The sequence below is a fragment of the Peromyscus maniculatus genome, chromosome 11, assembly GCF_049852395.1.
Source record: "Peromyscus maniculatus bairdii isolate BWxNUB_F1_BW_parent chromosome 11, HU_Pman_BW_mat_3.1, whole genome shotgun sequence".
Lineage (NCBI taxonomy): Eukaryota > Metazoa > Chordata > Mammalia > Rodentia > Cricetidae > Peromyscus > Peromyscus maniculatus.
The window spans coordinates 103,891,307-103,897,306 of record NC_134862.1 but is presented as its reverse complement, the minus strand read 5'-3'; the positions used below and the strand labels follow the sequence as shown (position 1 = coordinate 103,897,306).

General features: G+C 42.6%; 1 long non-coding RNA gene across 1 annotated transcript in view; it reads left to right on the top strand.

The window, feature by feature from the left end:
- The first annotated feature begins 630 nt into the window (after positions 1-630).
- The window catches only part of LOC121821423 (uncharacterized), a 65,504-nt gene continuing 60,134 nt past the window's right edge, over positions 631-6,000 (top strand). The window contains exon 1 of the long non-coding RNA XR_006062254.2: positions 631-764. This is a non-coding gene — a long non-coding RNA (uncharacterized LOC121821423). The remainder of the gene's footprint in view (positions 765-6,000) is intronic.

The window sequence follows — 6,000 nt, the reverse complement described above, 5'->3', positions numbered from 1 at the left end:
TATATAACATTTGCAGTCTCTGGGGTGGTGGGATTCTGGGGGCAAAAGATTGGAGTGACTTGCTCATTCAGAAAAAAAGACCATGGGTGGGTCTATAAAGGGCTTTCGGTTTCCAAGAGCCTCATGAGGTTGCAGACTGAGGTTGAAGGCCTCAGGGAAGGAGTGTTGAGAGTTGAAATGGAGTCCAGAGCCAAGGGCCAGGGTGGGGTGATCTGATAGCGGTTGAGGGCTGGTAATGGGGCAGCTGAGGGCAGGGATGGGCGTGCTGAGGACTTGGACTGGAAGTGAAAGCAAGAACCCACTTTGAGGGCCAAATTGGCTTAGAGCAGCCTGGAGGGTGTACTCCCAATCCTCACGCCTTAGTTTCAGCTCTTGGCTTTTTGGCTCCTCATCTGGAGCCTCTGGACCCCAGATGAGGGATCTTGGCTTGAAAGCCCTCAATCTAACCACTGTTTCCTCCTGGGACCTCACTCAGCGTCACTTCTCTGGAAAGCAACTGCTGGCTGCACAGGCCTGTGCAGGAGGTGGAGGTGGGGGACTTGTGCGCAAGCGCAAACTGCAGCGCCGGGTGGGCACTGTAGCTCACGTGCACTCTCTGGTGGCTGCTCAGAGCCATGACTTGTGGCGGAAGTGAAGATCTGCTTCAGGCGTCCAGCCAAATGCGGTGATTTTCCAGGTCCACACAGGCCAGGAGGAGAGGATTACAGGAAAAATAGACAAAAGTGCCAGGCAAACCGCCCTGTTCTGCATTGTTTGGGAGTCAGGTGAGAACAGTAACAGGAACCACCCCTCGCCCCTCCCAGCTTGGGCGAACCCTGACCTTGAAAGGGCACTGGGCCCAATAGCTTCCCATTTTGGAGGGCACTGGGGACAATAAGTCCAGATGGAGACTAGAGCTGGCCCGCGCTCCTCCCGGGCAGTGTACAGAGTACATGTCGTCTCTGCTCATTTTCACGAAAGGCATAAATAACATGAGGAGACACACTGCCCAAGATGGCCCAGGGCCTGCCCATGCTTAGCAGAAAGGTCTCCCCAACCATATGTAAGGCTAAGCTAGGAAATGTGAACCCACTAAATGATAATTACAAGTTGAGTTCATTTTTCTTCCTTAGCTAGTGCAGCTGAGGGCTCCTATCTCCAGACTCTTCGCTGTCCTTGCTTGATCTTCTTGGGTCCCACCCTATTCTGTCTGAAGCAGTCACTTTGGAATGTGTTTCCTCCAGCCTGGTATTTGAAGATTAGTCCTTAACATTATCACTCACCTTCTGTCCCTTTTCAAGGGTATGTTGATTATTCCATTTTTCCACCTGAATTCTTGAGTGCTGTCTGCTGAGAAATGGTCTCTTCAGGGCCTTCCCATTTTCATGTTATCTCTGGTCCAGACTATGTCCCTTGATGGCTGTCATCCAGTCCTCCAGGAGGACCTTTTTGTGTGAATTTGGGACAAAAGGAGAGCAATTTCAAAAGTGACAAGACTGAAAGTGGTCTCATCACTTTTGTAGAAATCATGCATTACATTCAGAGAGACCCCTTTCTCTCCAATATTGGCAGTGGCCACAGGTGCCTGGATTTTTGCCATTTATCTGCATCACAGGCACTGTGGGTGTGTAAGGCTCATGGGATGCCCTCAGTATGATGACACAATATCTCATGTTCTTCAAGAAATATCTAAGGACATGACCTCATTGATGAGCTGGCACAATGTTCATATTGCACAAAGGGATACATTGAGATCCAGATAGAAGGGACTGGCCTGATCACTCAGCAAGCTTGTGATACAGCTGGAATTAGAGCCCAGGTTTCCTGATATCCACTCCATTCTTTTACTGAGTTTTGGAGGCATTGAAACTTGGAAGATGTTTGCCAGTTATATAAGTCCACTCAGATATCATTAGTGGCTGTACCACAATGTGCTAGGTATAAGGCAACAGATATGCAGTTATATATAGTGAAGCTTCAATCACTGATGAACTCATATACAGTGGTGGTCTTTTAAGATTATGATGAATCAGTTTGGGAGGCAACTAGGCAGTGGGACCAAGTCCTGTGCTCATTGCATGAGTTGGCTGTTTGAAACCTGGAGCTTATGCAGGGACACTTGGCTCAGTCTGGGAGGAAGGGACTGGACCTGCCTAGATTGAGTCTACCAGGTTGATGGCAGTCCTCGGGGGAGGATTTGCCCTGGAGGAGGTGGGAATGGGGGCTGGGCTGGGGGTAAGGGGAGGGTATGGGAGGGGGGAGAATAGGGGAACCCGTGGCTGATATGTAGAACTGAATGGTATTGTAAAATAAAATTTAAAAAAATTAAATTAAATTATAAAATAAAAAAGAAAAACATAAACAAAAAAAAAAGATTATGATGAAACTGAAACATTCATATTGGCCACCATAGCCATTTAAATGTCATAGTGCAGTGTGTCTGTCACTCACACATTTGTCAAAAGGTAGTAAATAGATCTATCTAACTACCTTGTATAAAAGTATAATGCACATTACTAAGTTCAATGCATAATACTTGATAATAAATGATTATTTTATTGATTTATGTATTTATATTACTTCTAATTATTATTTTAGAGTACATTCGTTTTTAAAAGTTTACAGTTAAATAGTACACCAGATTTATCAGCAACAGTTTCATATACCATATGTTCACTGCTCTCATATCAAAGGCAGCATTAAATGAAGACCTACTGTAGTTGTATGTTTTCTCTGGTCCTGCCTGGCTCCTGTGGCCGTGCAGTCCCACAACCACTTTTAAAATAATCATTCAGAGACTTATATTATTTTCAAGCTATATGACCTACTGGCTCAGGTTTCTCACTAGCTAGCTCTTACATCTTAAATTAACCCATTTTTTATAAATCTATACTTTGCCACATGGCTTGTGGCTTACTGGTACTTTCCATCTTGGTTCTCATGGTGGTTAGCGGTGTGTCCTCAGCTCTCCTTTTCCTTCTTCGATCTCCAGCTGGAATGTCCTGCCTAACCTTATTCTGCCTCACCATTGGCCAAACAGCTTTATTTATCAACTAATCAGAGCAATATATATTCATACAGAACAACATCCCACAGCAAGCTACCCCATCTACATTTATATGAATACATTCTGTAATATTTGCTTGATGACAAAATGCATTTATCATGATGTGTCCCTGCCATGAAGCAATTTATGACAGTACATAAGGAGGATCTAGCTCCAAAAGCTTGTCACTCAGTTAGAGAAAACATGCCTCTTAGCATCTTTACATGTACTTCTATCATTTTTTATGTTCATTGTTTCCTCTCCCTGTCTTTTTCAAAGAGGAGGCTTATAGAAAACTAATCCTGAAATGATGCAAATCTTTTGCCAAAAGATATTTAAATCCACCTGCTGCTACTCACTTATTGATGGACATTATCCAGTGGCCTTGGGGAGTCCAGCCATGGCCTGTAATAAGAGAGACAACTCAGCATCCACCCTCCTGTGAATAATAGAACAAAAGCTACCAGTGCCTGCCTGCAGGATCAAAGCACATGGGCAAACACTGTGTCTCTCAGTTAAATAGATCCGCAAAAGGCACTGGAGCAGCGAAGTCATGGAGCTTTCTGGGAGGGAAGTCTGGGTAGTAGACAAACATGCTGGAAAGAGGATTTCTGTACTCTACCAGATGCTTCTTGGTGCCACTTTCTTGTGGACTTTCCCTGGAATAGGAGGGCTTATCCCTCTGTCCTCTTTCTATATCATCTATCTTAAAGCCCAGAGAGATGGAGTGGATGGAGACTTAAGATCTGTGACTTAGGCACACCAAAAGTTTCTTAGGGCTTAGTTTTCCCATTTGTAAAGAAAGGGAGAAATATTGGCTCAAGCTTCCTGTTCCTGTCAATAAGCCCATGTCTCTGGGAAGAGGAAGACTAGATCAGTTACTTTCAGGCCCCTGTCTGATTACTGACTGACAAGTAGAATGATGGCCATTTCTATTCTGGGTCTTAGTATGAAAATGCCCATTTCCTGGGAAATTTGGAGATGGCAGATCAGCCAATTTAGTTATTCTTTCTTCCAGCCTGATTACATTTGGCAGTAGACAACCTCGGAATAATTCTAAGGGCAAATACATTATTTTGATTTTAAATCTGAAAACAGTTTTTAAGATACTAAAGTTTGAAGCTGGAGGTTGGGTCACTGGTTATGAGCACTTGTTACTCTTGCATAGGGCCCTGGTTTGATTTCCAGTACCCACATGGCAGCTCACAACTGTCTAAACTCCAGTCCCAGGGTACTAGATCCTCTTTTCTGGTATCCATGGGCAACAACCATAAACATAGTGCACATGCATACATATGTATACATGCAGGCAAAACAATCATACTCATAAAATAATAAAAATTAAAGATTTTAAATCTGTGCCTCTGAGGGTGTGTATATGAGTGTTTTGCCTGCATATTTTATGTGCACCTTGTGCTTGCTTGGTGCCCACAGAGTTCAGAAAATTGTAACAGATTCCCTGGAACTGCAGTTGAAATGGTTGTGAACCTCCATGTGAGTGCTGGGAATGGAACCAGGTCCTTGCAAAAATGGCAAGTACTGTTAACTCCTGAGCAATCTCTCCAGCTCATGTTGACTATCTTTTAAAATGCTTAGTGGAAGCATTTAGAAACTTTTGGTGAGTTAAGTGTATTGCTGATTTCTCAAATGAGATTTTGTTCTTTATGTGAATTGTGATAGTTCTTTCTGTATTTTTGGGTATGTGCCCTGTGTCACATATATGAATTGCAAATGTTTTCTCCTGGTCTGTTGCTTGCCTTTTCTTTGATCTATTTATTTACTTAGACAGTGTCTTACTGTGTAACCCTTGCTGGCCTTGAACTCATTATAAAGACCCCGAGGGCCTCAAACTCACAAAGATCAACAACCTGCCTCTTCCTCCCTGCTGCTGGAATTAAAGGCATTCATCACCACATCGGCCTGCGTTTTCTTCTCCTTCTTCTTTTTCTTTCTTTTTTTTTTTTAATGTAATGCCTTTTCAAGACTAGAAGTCTTAAACCTTTGGTGAAGTCTGTTGATTGATAGTTTATATTGTGTCTGTTTTCTTTAATTGCACTGCCCCTCCCCATAAAAAATTGCTTATCCTAAGGTCACTAATATTTCTCCTATATTTTCTTATAGTTTCAGGTTTTATGTATAGATGGATGAGGCATTTTGAATCAGTCTTTGGTACAGTGTGAGATAAGAACTCAGTTAACTTCTTTTTTTTTTTTTTTTTTTCTGTAGGGATATCTAACTGCATTATTAACCTTCCGGAAAAACAGTCATACTTTATCAAAAATAGAGGGCTAGTCTTGGTGGCACACACTTAATTCAAGCAGAGGCAAGTAGATCTCTGGGAATTTGAGGCCAGTTCAGCCTACATGAGTTCTAGGTCAGCCATGGCCACATAATAGTAAGATCCTGTCTCAAATAAAACAAAAATAAATAAAAATTTGAAAATTGATAATATATTACTACAGTTCTACTCCTTGGCTTACTGCTGTGTTCCATAGATCTGGCTTTGCACTTGCTTCAAACTGCTTTAAGTATAGTAGCTGTTTACTAAGTCTTGAACTTAGATGATAGGAGCCTTGATCTAATTTTATTTAACATTTGATATTACTCTGTAAATTGTTTGCATTAAGTTTTATGTTATTTACCTGAGGTGAAATTATCACAGCCCAGCCTCCAGCTTTGGTCTTCTCATTATCGTGGGTATGCCACAATGTAGCTTCCATTACAATACAAACCTTAGAATAAGTTTGTTAATTGTCCAAAGAGAATTTATTTGGGATTTTGTGGGAGCCCATTCTCAGGTTCCTTGCGGCTTTACCCAGCAGGTCCGCATAGAGGATGATTAGGACCACAGGCCTGAGTGCAGGTATCTGAGATGGTCTGCACTTGGTTGTGCTGGGGGAGGAGGTCTTTTGCTCCACCCCTTGGCATCTCTATAAAAACCCTGGGGCAGAGACAGTCGGGGCCTGTTGGAATAG